Source organism: Toxotes jaculatrix, chromosome 23, assembly GCF_017976425.1.
Source record: "Toxotes jaculatrix isolate fToxJac2 chromosome 23, fToxJac2.pri, whole genome shotgun sequence".
NCBI classification, from domain to species: Eukaryota; Metazoa; Chordata; class Actinopteri; family Toxotidae; genus Toxotes; species Toxotes jaculatrix.
In genome coordinates, this window is record NC_054416.1 from 13,084,505 (window position 1) to 13,098,356 (window position 13,852).

At 43.8% G+C, this 13,852-nt stretch overlaps 1 protein-coding gene across 5 annotated transcripts in view; it reads left to right on the top strand.

Annotated features, from left to right (window-relative positions):
- The window catches only part of sorcs2 (sortilin-related VPS10 domain containing receptor 2), a 222,816-nt gene that overhangs the window by 930 nt on the left and 208,034 nt on the right, over positions 1-13,852 (top strand). The window lies entirely within an intron of this gene.

Consider the following 13,852-nt stretch of genomic DNA (forward strand, 5'->3'; position numbering starts at 1 on the left):
AAGGCCCCCCAGACCCCACTTTGAGAACCACAACAATAAGCACTGATGCCACTGTGTACGATAACATTCAGAGGGAGTCCAAGGACGCGCCTGGGAGCGCACAGAGCCAGCGTGGAGACAAGGGGCGCGCACTGTAAACAGACAGCTCCTTGCTTGATTTAGTCACACGAAGCCATGGCTAAAATATTAATGGGGCTTTTTAGCCATCAATTTTGCAGTGCCTTGTTTATTTGTAGTTTGAAGCGATTTGGATGGCATGAAAACTGAGGTAGTAGCCTACTTTTTGTGTCTGTCTGGGTAGTGGCACCAAAACAGATGTACAGATATCAGTCCAACCATGAGTGAACAGTGAAGGCAGTGGGGGACAAAAATAGGATGTCCGTCATCACTGATGTTTTAAATTAAGCTCCCACAGAGATATTTCAGGGATATGTAAGTATGCTGGAGGTTACTGTGTGAGCATTGCAGTGATTTTCCTCAGGACCTGGTTAAGTAAGAGCAGCTACACTGGGCTATGTAAACAAAAGCAGTCTTTGTGATGGATATTGACAGATACCCAGAGGATTTGAGTGGTGGTGTCTGGTGGGGACATCACTTGCAATCAGTGCCTTTTTTGTGAGTGTAACACTTTGCTGTTTCACTGCATGTGGCTGCAGGAGGCTCTGAAAGAGAGAGAAACAACACGAAAGAGAAAATAATCTGAGCGTGATTCAGCCCACAGATGCTTTTTCCAACAAATTATCTGGAGTCTTGTGACAAATTGGTTGGTAAATAATGTGAACGGTGGCATTTGCAGGTAACATTCGTTTTATTGGATTAGGGGGCAGAGGCAGAAGAGATTGAATTTAAAGCTGCTGCACACTCTCTCTCTCACACACACACACTCTCTGATGGGACCAAAGGAGAGTGAGGATTTGGAGAAGCTGAACTTCAGCAGCTTGTAAGAAAGCACCGTATGTTCATGTGTAAGCGTGAGAGAGGTGGAAGATTTAAACACACTGTAGCTTTAAAGGAGTGTTTGTTTCTATCAGGCTAATGGTGAAGCTTTGAACAAAGTATTTTAGTTTTTGGACCCTGACATGATATTGGCCACATGTCAAACATTAATATAAACAAAGATAACGTCAATTTTCTTCTTTTTTGGTAACTGGAGTTTAGAGCAAATAAGGACACACGAAACACCAAGGATATATTCAGTTGCCAAGTAAAAATGAGTTTTGATTTCAGTTCAACTTTAAGAAGCTCAAACTCTGGCTCCAGAACTTGATCTGCTCAAACTGCCCAAAGTCACTTCTGAGGACAAGGCTCCACAGTTCAGTAAAGACTTGAGGGATTGTAGTAGTTTGGCATTTAAGAAAGACTGGGCATTTAACTAATTAAAAAAAACTGACATTCTCCCAATGGTCTCCGGCCTTTCTTGAGATGAACTTCCCCGTCTCCATCTCTGCTTCTTTTTTCTTTTTTCTTTTTCTTTTTTTTTTTTTTTTTAATCGCAGTGATGAGTCCGCAGGGATCCTGGTGCTCAGACTCTGGCAGCCATAGGAACTCCAAGTTTGACTTATTCTCAATTAATTTGGCGTGGGTATGTACTCTGAAAGGTCGGAGAGACCGAGTTCATCCCAGCCTAATAAACACAGACAAATGGTGCCATTCAATTTCCCTAAGGCTGACATTTATGAGCAGTGCGCAGATTGATGGGTGGGGGGAAAAATGAGTCTCTGCCTCCTTTCTTGTTTCATCATTTTGTTTTTGAGTCTTCGAGGTTCGACGCCGCGGAAGACCGCAGCTGTCGCAGCTGTATTCACGATGGGTTGTCAGGGATGATAGAGGCCGCCTGAACATAGCAGTTTTCCTTATGATGATTGAGGCCATTCAACACATCATTGCATGTAATATGTAATATGTGTATGTTTGTGTTTGTGTACTCTCCTCTGTTCCTGCAGCCGCGACAGCGACAGTCACTTTACTTTGGCAAGCCTTGATTGGTCAATTGATGGCTTACAGCATAAAAGGACTTTCCCTCAGGCATCCTCCAAAGGTGTCCTTGTAGTGCAGAGATAGCTGTTGAAATCTGTGTGTGTGCGCACGCGCGTGTGTGTAAGGGGGTGTAGAGGAAGAGCATGTAGATGTTTGAGGAAAATGGAAAAAATAAGTGGATGTGGAATGTAGACCTAAATGGAATAAGTGCAACGGTAAATTACCTGCTTTCCCTTCAGGATCTAGATCATCAGCATTTTAAAAAAATCCATTATGGAAGAGGTCAAAGGTCACAGGCGCAGCTTCTTGATAATATCCTGGAACACTAGGGCGAGTAAACAAGAGGGAATCTCCAAGAAGAGAGAGCTCCGAGGAGGTTTTTCTGTGTAACTCGGCTCATTATCCAGCATATTTTGTGTCTGTAATTGTACGTTGTAAATCTGCATGTACCGTACATCTCTCATTAAGTAAATATCAAAGTGCCAAAAAGGCAGCAGGCTCGTTTTATCACTCAGTTTCAGTTTGGAGGAATTCCCTTATCCACGCAGGCTGAGTCATTTCTCCGTGTTATTGGAGATTTAAACCTTCTTCTGGTGCTGTAACGGTCATTTTGAACTGCTCTCAGCTCTCAGTTGTTACTGTCAGCGAGAACAGTGTGTATTTCCTCGGATATCCAGGGGAGGATTGCCAAATTTCCTTCCTTTTCTTTGTGCCTTCACTCCCTGAATTTCACTGCTACGATGCAAAGATAGCTTCAAAGTGCTTTTAGCCGCCTCGTGTTTACGGCAGTAAATGTAAAGGCTTTTTTTTAAAGAGCTGGACATTGAATTGATGTTGTGTTACTGTGCATGGATTTGTGATTGAAAACCTGAGACATACATCTGTTCAGCACCTGTTCCTGCAGGTAAATGCAGGGTCAGCCTCCAAAATATGCTGAATCCTACACTTCCCATAATGCAATTTGACAGCATCTTTTAACTAGTCCCTCTCCGTCTTTCTAATCTGTGACCACTGAGCAAGCTGCATCTGCTGATGAAGACCAGGAGGTGTGATTGAAAGCTCAGAGAATAGTCAGTGACTATTACTATTATTATTATTATTAAATGAATTAAATGATCACACATTTAAGGTTCATACTGTTCATATTATTATTTCAAAAAAAAACAACCCAAAATCACACAGTATTCACCTTCACTGACGGACACATCAGCACACATACATGCATGTATGTAGTGTGTGTGAGTCCTGGAAGAGACATCCTGTGAAGGGATATGAGGCAGTATAACATGATACCAGCCTTCTGAATGAAGAGAGCCTCCACTATTGAAAGGACTCTCTTTGTGCCTCTCTCTCTCTCTCTCTCTCTCTCTCTCTCTCTCTCTCTCTCTCTCTCTCTGAGTTGTTGACTAGCCCCGGGGAACTCTGAGCTGCGCTCGTCCTCCCTCTATTTCTATCTCCTCTCTATGGTGATGAAGGGCGTCACTATCTGTGTGTGTGTGTGTAACTAATCTACGCATCTGTATCAGCAAGGAAACAGCCCAACATTTAATAGGGTCTCTCTATTTTTCGTGTATCGATTGTTTCGTGGAGAGACAGATTATACATTGGCATTTCACTCACACCTTTTTTGAATTTGCGAGTGCGTGTGCTGGTGTGTGTGTGTGTGTTGTCGATCCCTAGTGGCCTGTCCCACAGTAGCCTAAGTGATTAATGAGCGGCAAAAGGGCCGCTGACAGTCCAAACCCTCGTCCTCACCCTCCACCCCACAGGAGAATTGTGGGTAAAGCCTGCCACTTCCTGGTTTAAGCGCTCTCTTGAGAGGGTGTATAGGTTAAACTAGAAGAAGAACGCTGAATTTACAGAATCGACTACATGACGACCACTTCATCCGCTGTGTGTGCAACGATGTGATCACTGTCATTCGATGTGCGTACTGCACAGCAGCCATGTGCTGATTGAGGGAGTAAATCTGATAAAGTTTCTGCTTCTCTTGAGAGTTGAGGTGCACGGATGCTGGTAACCAGGACAGTGGTGCGTCTGACAAGCTGCTGCACATGAAAGGTTGTTTTGAGCTACATGCTAATGTCATCAGATGTGATTTTTACCATGTTTGCCATCTTAGATTACAGTATTAGTTTGAATGTTGAGGTGGACTCTGAGACCAATATACCAATCCATCTTAGACATTAGGATTCATCCTCTGGGCACCATGTATTTACAGAATTCTGTGGCAGCCGAGACAAAAATTCAAAAGTCTGCTGTCTTGACACCATCTTGTAAAACTCCTAAGGAAACACAACTATTTCTCAGCCTTGATGAGCATCAACCCTTCAGACGAGCAGCAGTTTTATCTCATTCTCTCTGGGTCGGCACATTCTGGCTAATATATCTCAACTATCTTTTTATTGTGTTTACTCTCTCTATGTGACAAGTTCGGTGTGCGCTATAGCTCCACGACGAGGCCGGTGTGTATTGCACTTAAAGCAGCAACTCACGCCGGTGTCATCAACGGGGCTGCTTTCACTTATCTTTGTCCTCTTCGTCCGCCTTTTCACTGTCACGGCATTTATCGTTGTTATCTGACACCATCAGTCTAACTCTATTCATCATCACTGAGTTCTTCCTCCTAGCCTTTCTCTGCCTCTTCTGCTTGAGGGTGAGGGCTGAACTTTATTTACAGTTTACATTATTTACATTTCACTCTCTTTAGGTAAAGAATATTAGGCGCGACCACCTTTTACCCTCACCTTCCCCTCTCCTTTTCACCAGCCCCTCCGGTTACCTTGCCAACGGCACCTTAAGACTGCAAGCATCGTTTTAGCCAGTCGGGTCAAAGGATTATCCGCCTGCAGTATACATCTAATCTAAACATGGCATTGGCTGAATTTAAATTGGGTATTTAGTGGGAGCCATAATGTTTTATAATAAGGCGCTTGACTGTATTTGCATGGTGAATCATGGCTCATGCAGGTGTGTACACACACACGTAAGTTGCAACAATACACAGCCATGCTCTCTCTCTCTCCCTCTCTCTCTCTCTCTCTCTCTGATCGCACACACACACACTATCTAGGTCTCCTGTGTCCTGACTTAATGTGAAAGGCATTTGTTCACGCTTCACATACTGAACAGACAGTTCATTTGGCCCCTGGTTGTTCTGCGGTGGAAAATTGTTTGCACATGTGAGAAGAGCCTTTCTCGTCGTTTATCTTGTCCGTCCTCGTTCACACTGCTTAAAGAGACACTCCAAAACCCCAGACGGTAAATCATCAGACTTGTTTGCTCGGTTCTTCTCCGTCTCTTTTTTTTTTTTTTTTAGATATGAATCATTCACTGTCTCCAAATTACAAAGTACAGCACCACTGCAGCAGGCTTGCCAACCAACATGGCCGTCAGGACACATCTGAGAACAGCAGAGTGTCTTTCCTCAATGTCACATGGCTCCTGGTTGCTCTTTTTTTTGTGGATGATTGATACTTGCCATCTTTTATGTCAGTATGAGGGTTTGACAGATACAGTATATCACTGTGATGTTATGTCAAGCTGATTCTGGCCTTTAAAAGAATGTATGTTTCTCCAGTTAAAGGAATACTCCACCAAAAACCTGTGTTTTGAACATCATAACAGAGGTTTGTAGATATTCTCTGTGCGTTTCAAATGATATATGAGGTTGATGATATATTTATGATTGTGAAACAAGACATGTATATGTCTGTGTCCTGTCTGTTGGCATGAGCCGACACAGACAACAATAGAGAGCTAACTGTCTGTTACATAAAAGCACTGTGTATGATCGAGCTTATCCTTCGATAAGATCTTCATCCAGAGCCGTCCTCTTAGTACGGCCTCAGTGTTGGCACGCCGTCGCTCTTTGCCACTTGGCGGTAGGTAGTGTTTGTCACATCGATGCCACGGTTGCCTTGCTAACGAGACCTTGGGAAAGTACACGAAGCAGCATGCTACTGTAGTGTTACTATCTAATTAAGTGTTTAGCGATGCCAGGTGGAGGCTGGCTGCCCGGCAGCTAAATAAAAGCATTGTGATGCGTTTGTCTTACAGGTTGTTCTGAGGCTGCTGGCAGTAGGGCTGAGAGATCGTTGTCTGTCTGTTCCTGCATCACTGCATGTGCAAGAGGAGGGTGTGTGTGTGTGTGTCTTTGTTTGTGATTGTATCTTTGTGAGTTATAGACCTTACACAGCAAGGACATTTTGACCGGGTCCTCACTTCCTAACACACCTTTAAAGGTCTGGTTTAGAGTTTCGGTTAACTGTTGTTTTGTTTTTGGCATTTGGTTGTGATGGTTAAGGTCAGGGTAAGGGGTTAGGGAATGCATCATGTCAGTGAGTGTGTGCCTTCTTTTCTTCTCTGCTCCCTAACTTGTCCTTTCAGCTTGGCAAGGTGGAAAGTCTTTAAGGCGCAATTACATAATATAAACATTTGTGTGTTTGTCTGTATCCCTCTGTGTGTGTGTGAGATGGAGCTGGGGGAGGGGGGGGTGTACTGGTTACCAAGCAACAGCCAAAACAACTAGTTGGCAGGCTGTGGCACACAAGAAAGCCCCTCATCTGCTTGAACATCCCAGACATTCTGCAAACTTTCTCTCCTTTCTTACGGTTCTAAAATATACCCAGCATGCGTTCATTGTTTTTCCAGTTTTGTCCCTGTAAACAGAGTGCTTTCCTTTTTTTTTTTTTTTCTCTTTTCTTTTTCTCCCACGTTCCCCCGTTGTTTTTGTGCTCCCCTCATCGTCTTGCATTTTGGCTGTCATGGTTGAAAGTTCCTGCTCACGTTGCCCTGGCAACCCACACTGGAATCCTGTTGGGGTCTTCCAGTGGTTTGGTTCCTGATCTGAATTCAGAGCGGCCCCTTGCCTCACGCTTCTCCCTGGGCCTGCATATTTCATATATAGGTCCGCCATAAATATGCCAGTTGTCAGGTGAAACCCTTGTATCTCCAAAAGTCAACTTTTCAAGAACAAAGGGAATGAAATCTGGGTCTCAAAATTTTAGGCTTAAATTCATGGTCCTCAGAGGATACAGATTTTGTTGAGCTTCTGATGTTTCCTCTAGCTCCATTATTAGGCCAAAATGTCCACTTGGAGACCAAAAACATCCTCATCTAACAGCAAAGATTGCCATGTAATTACCGGAGCACATTCATTCTCCATCAGAGGACAATACATGTCCCTTTTGAACGCTCCATGAGCTCCATGAGGCCAAAATGTCATCTTTGCGCACAGAATATCCTACAATCTAATAAGAAAATTACAATAAAAATCACAAGTATATCCACGCTTCAGAGGAGATTAACCTTTTAATGTTAATGACTCCATGACATTTCCTCCTGTGGCACCCTCAGACACACTTTACACAACTGATAAGCCTCTAAGAATAGCAAAGCTATCTGTTTGCTCTCTTCATATTTTCCATTGAAAACATTTTTGCCTTGTTCACAACCACAAAAATTTCGACTGGAGTTAAGAGGTTTTCACCTGACGATAACGATAGGTAGATGTATACAGGTTTGCAGTATTTGGGTCTGAAAAAAGTTTTGATATTTGTTATGAGTGTGTGAGGGGGTGGTGTGAGATGCGTGTATGCCTGCCTGCAGCTACTATAGGAGCAGTGGGAAAGCTCTCCCTATAGAGGCTCTCGGAGAGTTGTGAAATGCGGCCCAGCGGGGGTTTCTCCAGTATTTCACCTTCGCAGCAACACATTTAGAGATTGGATCTTCTTCCCCTGGCGCAAAGCTGTCCCCACTTTCTATCAAACCCAGCCATCAGAACCCCATCTCTCACCAGGGACCTGTGTATTTTCAGTTTCCATCTTAAGCCAATTGCACAACAACAGCATGAAGCCTTCCACACAAGTCAGGCGTCGACTGAGCAGTGGATACAGAGATAATGAATAGGCTGTGTCTTTGACTATGACTGGCTGAACAAATTCAAAAATGTACAGTAAAGACACACAGCAGCTACAACAGCTTATTTATATATTTAAAGGTACCAATTTACAACATTCAATGTATAGACCCACAGCTGTGGCTGCATATGTGAACTTTTTATTATAAAATCAGCTGTTTAATACTCAGACCTTTCATTTAAATAAATGAGCAGCCTCATGCACATCTATCCAAGTACAGCATCACATGATGTTGCTCTAACCTTAACCAGGTCATTTTTGAGCTTAGATCAGACTAAACTTTAAACAAAGCAGTGACATAGCAGAAAACAATCACTGAATATGAATCTTTTTTTTGTAGCTGTAATTGTAACAGTGGTTTTGGAAGACGCTCACAAACAATGTTGTCCTGCCAACTGGGGTATCAGATCCAAAAACACTCATATGAGTCCTGTTGTAGGGCTTAATAATGATACTTACAGTTTTTGGATGGCATTATGTGATCACCTTTAAAGCATAGAAATTGGGCAATAGACCATGACGTGTTCTGCTTCATCATCACTACAGGTATTTCCATCTTTACCTGATGACCATCCTGATATGAAATATTTCATTTCCTTTTTTTTCTATAACCTCTACAAACCGCAGAGTCCCTTGATGCCTTAAACCTAATTCTGAATTACGCTCTCTGTGAAATGAGCAGAGTTAATAAGCAGTTAGTTAATTTGATTTTGAGCAGACTCTTTCTTTTGTCTTCAGGAAAGAAAGAAAAAAAAAAGCAGCCTTCATCAAACGTTCTTTGGTGAAGGTGGTGATTTCATGTGGAACCATAATCACTCAGAGAAACCTCTGATGTTTCAAAAGCACAAAAAAACGCACTTTTAACTGTGGATTTTCAACATTTTGTAAAAGGCTCTTTTAACCGTCATGAAGGAACTGCGTCCAAATCCATCTCAGGAATTCCTCACAGAACCATGAAGGGTTCTGCTTTGGTTTAATGCTGCTAAAAAAAAACAAACCCATTCTTGGTTATTGAAAGAGAACCATGTTTTATAAAAACTGTAGTTGTTCAGCTGGCTGTAGTACGTGTTGGAGCGCAAAGCCAGACTTTACCTCAGCTCTGTCTGCAGTTCAAAGGCAGTTCTGCCACCCAGGTTCTACCAGGAATGACGCGCTGGTTCACTGTGTCAACCCCACACACACCTACACACACACACCCCACACCCACACACACACACACCCGAAGCAGTAAAACTGGAATTAGCTTGTGTTGACGGATGTGAAGCTTGCCAGTAATAATGCTTCACACAGGAAATAAAAAAAAAAAAAAGAAAAATGGGTTGAACATTTGTGACTCATGTTGATAGCAATTAGAGCACCGGTGTATCAGGGGAGGGGTGGTGGGGTGTTGTGGAAGTGGTGAGTGTGTGGGAGGAAAGAATAGGAAAGAAGGGAAAAGGTAGGGAAAAAAAAAACCCTCTACACCGAGGCCTCTTTAATCTAAACCCTGCATGTTCCTTGGGTGGTTTTTTAACAAATGTTCTGTCAAAAACAGCAGTTGCTCTACATGAAAAAGACGAGGCCGTGCGCTGTGATCTGACGCTGGCAACAGAGCAACTCACTCTGCCGGGCGGGCTCCCAGACTGTTTCCTACCTCCAGCCCTCTCCCTCTATCTCCCTCTGCGTCTCTTGCCCTCTCTCTCTCTATCTGGTTTACTTTTGCTTGATTGAAAGGAGCCGCGTGCCCGTGAGCGAGAATAAAGATGCAAAGCAGTGACAAATTGAATTATTGTTTGGAGTGCTGCTTGTCACAACAGCGGCGTCAGGTGATTTCAGTCCTCTGCAGCGTAAAAAGGGAAGAGATGGAACGGCTGGCAAAGACGAGGTGACACTCAGCCAGTGGGATCCTAAAAATAGACTAAATGCAAACTAAAGGGGTGATTATGTGCTTTTTAATATGCAGGTTCGTCATTTGAATGTGAGCTGTTCAGATATGGATTCATGCACCATTTATTTTATTTTTTTTCCTTTTGAATAAGTCTCCAAAGATAGAAAACGCTCACGGGGCTCGCAGTGGGCAGGTAGACAAGGTGAAATTAATTCAGTAAAACTTTCTGTAGGCAAGAATAGAACTTGTAGATGACTGAAAATATGGCAATGAGGCAACTAAGTAAGTAAAATATTACCAAAATAAGACACATAAATCTGGTAGATGCATAAGCAGCAATGAAAGGCAGTGTTGTTCTTTTTCTTGATGCTATCTTGTTTGCTTGTTGCTTTTCAAGGTAAAAGAATATATTTGCATAAGCTGGTGGAAACAAACTTATTTGCATTTTTTTAGCCAAAGTTACTAAAGTTGATTGAAAAGCCACTTACGCAAATTATTAAAGATAAAAAACCTTTTTCTCTTACAAAGGTAAAATTGAAAAAAAAAAACAGACCTTTTTAAGTATTGGTTTAGTGTAATTGTTAACAAAATATTATAACTGACTCAGTTTGTTGGCATCTTGACTTTTTCCTTGTGCTTCCTCGGGATGTCTTATCCCGTGTATGGCTGCTCATACACGCCCACTTTATGTTAACGTTTTAGCTGATGCCCTTACCCAAGATGCCTTACAGTCAGTCCAGCTCTAGAATAAGCGCTCCAACCTACACACACTCGCGCGCTTTCGTCTCCCTCCCGTCCCACTTCATCATTCATGCCCGTGCAACTTCTCAAGTGCCGTCATTGGGAGGCAAACTTCAGCGAAGTAATTCTACTAAAGCATCCCGTGTGCGACAGCCCTGCTCTGGGGGGGGTAAAAAAAAAAAAGATCCATTTGATCCCTCAGCCTCCTCTGTGGCTGACCCGGCCTGTTTGTTATTGCAATTGGAACTTTGTTTTTTTTACCAACCGAGGGAGAGAAGCGAGGGTGAGAGGTGTAGAGAGAGAGAGAGAGAGAGAGAGAGAGAGAGAGGGAGGTGGAGGAATGAAGGAGCGTCGAAGCCTCTTTGGAATAACGCGTGTAAACATAGGCAGTGCATCACTCAGGTAATGAGATTCTCCACTCTGCTTAAATCGAAAGCCCCTCAGCACCTGAGGAGGACAAACAAACCCCCTAACCCAGAGACGCACACATACAGACACACACACACACACGTGCACACATACTTTCACTCTCACCATATTTGCCTGTTTCTTTCTTCCCTCTTTTTCCTCCTCTCCTCTCCTCCTCTCTTTGAATTTGGACAGGCTTTTTGTATGCAAATATGTCATTTGGAAGATCCCCTCGCCCAATACACACACACACACACACACACACACAGAGAAACCCCTGTAGAGGGACAGAGCTGGCGCGCTGAGGTGAGCAACACCCCAGCAGGGCAATAGAGGCCGGCAGAGGAAAGCTTGTTTGCTCCCCCACCTTTTTTTTTTTTTTAATTTATTGTGTGTATTCAACAACAGGCCCAACCAGTTCTCTCCTCTCTTTCTGTGGTTAATCCCCTTTTTCATTATCATTCTTTTCTTTTCATTTGCCTCTGAAAAACAGCTTAGCGCCAAACACTGCGCAAAACACTAGTGGATTTCCGGAGTGTGGTGTTTCTTTCTTTCTCTGGGAGAGATCTGTAAAGCTGCTTTTGCTAAGAAGTCAGTGTTGTTTTGTGGAATGATTGTGGGTCATTGTTGGACAATGTGTTTCTATATATTGAGGTTGTTGTGGTGTGATGATGGAAACTCACAGCTGAACACTATGACTCATCAAATCAGGCAAAGGAGAGTTGTACTAATATCAGGCCGGTAAATCAGGTGGCAGCCAGGAAATGTTACCTCCTCCCTTTATGACGGAGGTGAGGATTTGATTTTTCATAACAGCTTCAGGTGGCGCTGTCTGTAAACCCTTTAAGGAAACCTGAAAATAAAAGCTTTCGACCATATGACATGGTCTTTCAAGCTCAGTAGCTGCTGTGATTACATCGAAAGCACTTATAAAAATCCTCATATATTTGGCTTCAAAGTTAAGCACAGAAGTTGAGTCATGATCTTGACAGTATGAAGGATGAAAGAACGGTGAAGAAGACCATGTGGTGTGGTTGAAAGCACAAACCACAGATTTTTTACAGCATGTCTTTTTCTAAGTAAAGTCTGCGAAGCTGTTTGAATGACATCATCTGCGTGATATGTGGTCACTGTCGGAGCTGACCTGGTTTCAGTACCCAGACTCCTGTGAGCTGTGGAGTATAGCTCGGTGTGAGTCACATCAAAACAGGACGTTCTTTAGTGCAGAGCTGATGAAAGTTGTGTCTTGGATGATGAAACACGACACTATCCTTCGTTTGTGCGCGTGTGCTGCGTTGCTGTGTCACGGTGTCTCCGTCCCTGTTAGTCCCATTCCTTTAGCCCATGGAAAGAGGACATTCTTCTCTGCCACGTTACAGCCTTGTTAAACCCATTCCCCCCCTGGTTCCTCCCCTGTTAAACCGGATCTTTCTCACAGCTCCTTTCTTCAACCGTTCCTCCTTCCTCTCTTTCTGATTGGTGTAAACTCAAAGTACCCTCTGAGGCTGAGTGTGTTTGCGGACTTCATCTCTGCGTCAGTTGCGTTGCTCTAATTGTCAAATGGAAAAGATAACATGAACTTTTTCCCTCGTCTTTCTTCCTCTTTCCCTCATAAATCTTTTTTTTTTTTTTTTTTTTTTACTGGAACTGGCCTCCAACATGGCTGCCAGTTGCCAAGAAGCTGCCCTTATTTCCCAGTCAGCTGCTGCCACTGGCCCCAACAGCCAGCGTGGTGTTTTGACACACTGGGTGGGGAGTATGCGTGTTTTAGAAAAAGGGGTGTTATGGTTCTGGCTTGTGTCTCTCCCCACATCCGTCACAATGGCTGCCAAAATCCCCATGACCTCATTCTCATTAGCACTGCTTCAACTACAAAGAGCCGGACTGGGGGGGGGCTCATCGGCGAGGAGCACCGGTCCTGAATGGATGACGCCCGCTGCATTTTTAAAAAGGGCTGGAGATTTGTTGGTCGCTGTGGAAAGCGTGCACAAAGTCCTCTCGTGTGTAAACATGGCGGATCATTATGCGAGCGCGTCTGTCGACTTAGCGCGAGCTTCGGGACTCCTCGAAGGTCTCTCGAATTAATTAAGCGGAGCAGTGGACACTCTCTCACCAGATTCATGAAGTGGTGCACCTTGGAGAAATGCTGCCAACGTGGAATGTTTTTAACACTGATTTCCCATCCTAATTAATAAGTTGTAGCTTGAGGCTGACAGCGGGGATGTTGAGTCAAGGTCTGCAGACAAACAACTTAATAGGTGGATAAATCTGTTGAATGCTATGCTTTCTGTTGTTGCCTTTTCAGATGTTTCATTTAGGAAACCGTCTCCCTCCAGAGTCTTACTACCTGCTACCATTCACAGACAGGACGATCTGTCATCCTAATTCAGCGTCATCCACAATTTGAGTCGATGGTGTAGTCCCCGTTGTTTCCACCATTTTCTTTATGCCTTTCGGAATGACAAAATTTGGGCTGAAATCGTGTGTGTGTTTCTAACCTTAGGAGACAGTTCTGATAAAAAAGAAAATCGTCAGGCCTGCTGCTGGGTAGAGAGAAGATAAAAGAGCAAAATGAAGGCTGATGAAAAGGTTCCCCTCTTCAAAATCTCACCACCCGGAGAGGGGATTATCTCGCAGGAAATATCTCCATCTTCAAGGCTCCTCAGTTTCTATCGCTTTTTCTTTGTGGGGGGAATCTCCACACTTCCCGCCGGTCTCGTCTGATTTCATGCTCCGTCACAAACAGCCTTACCTGGGGCTGAGCTCCATCTGCACGGGAGGGAGAGACAGACTCCCATCTGAACTCCCATCATGCACCTCTTCCTCCTGACCTATGACCCCCGCCATACGCCAAAGTCTGCATCGTCACACTCGGCGTGTTCAGGCCAACGCCGCTTGTCAAGAGCGAAGAAGCAGGGAGGGAAAATGAGAAAAGCAC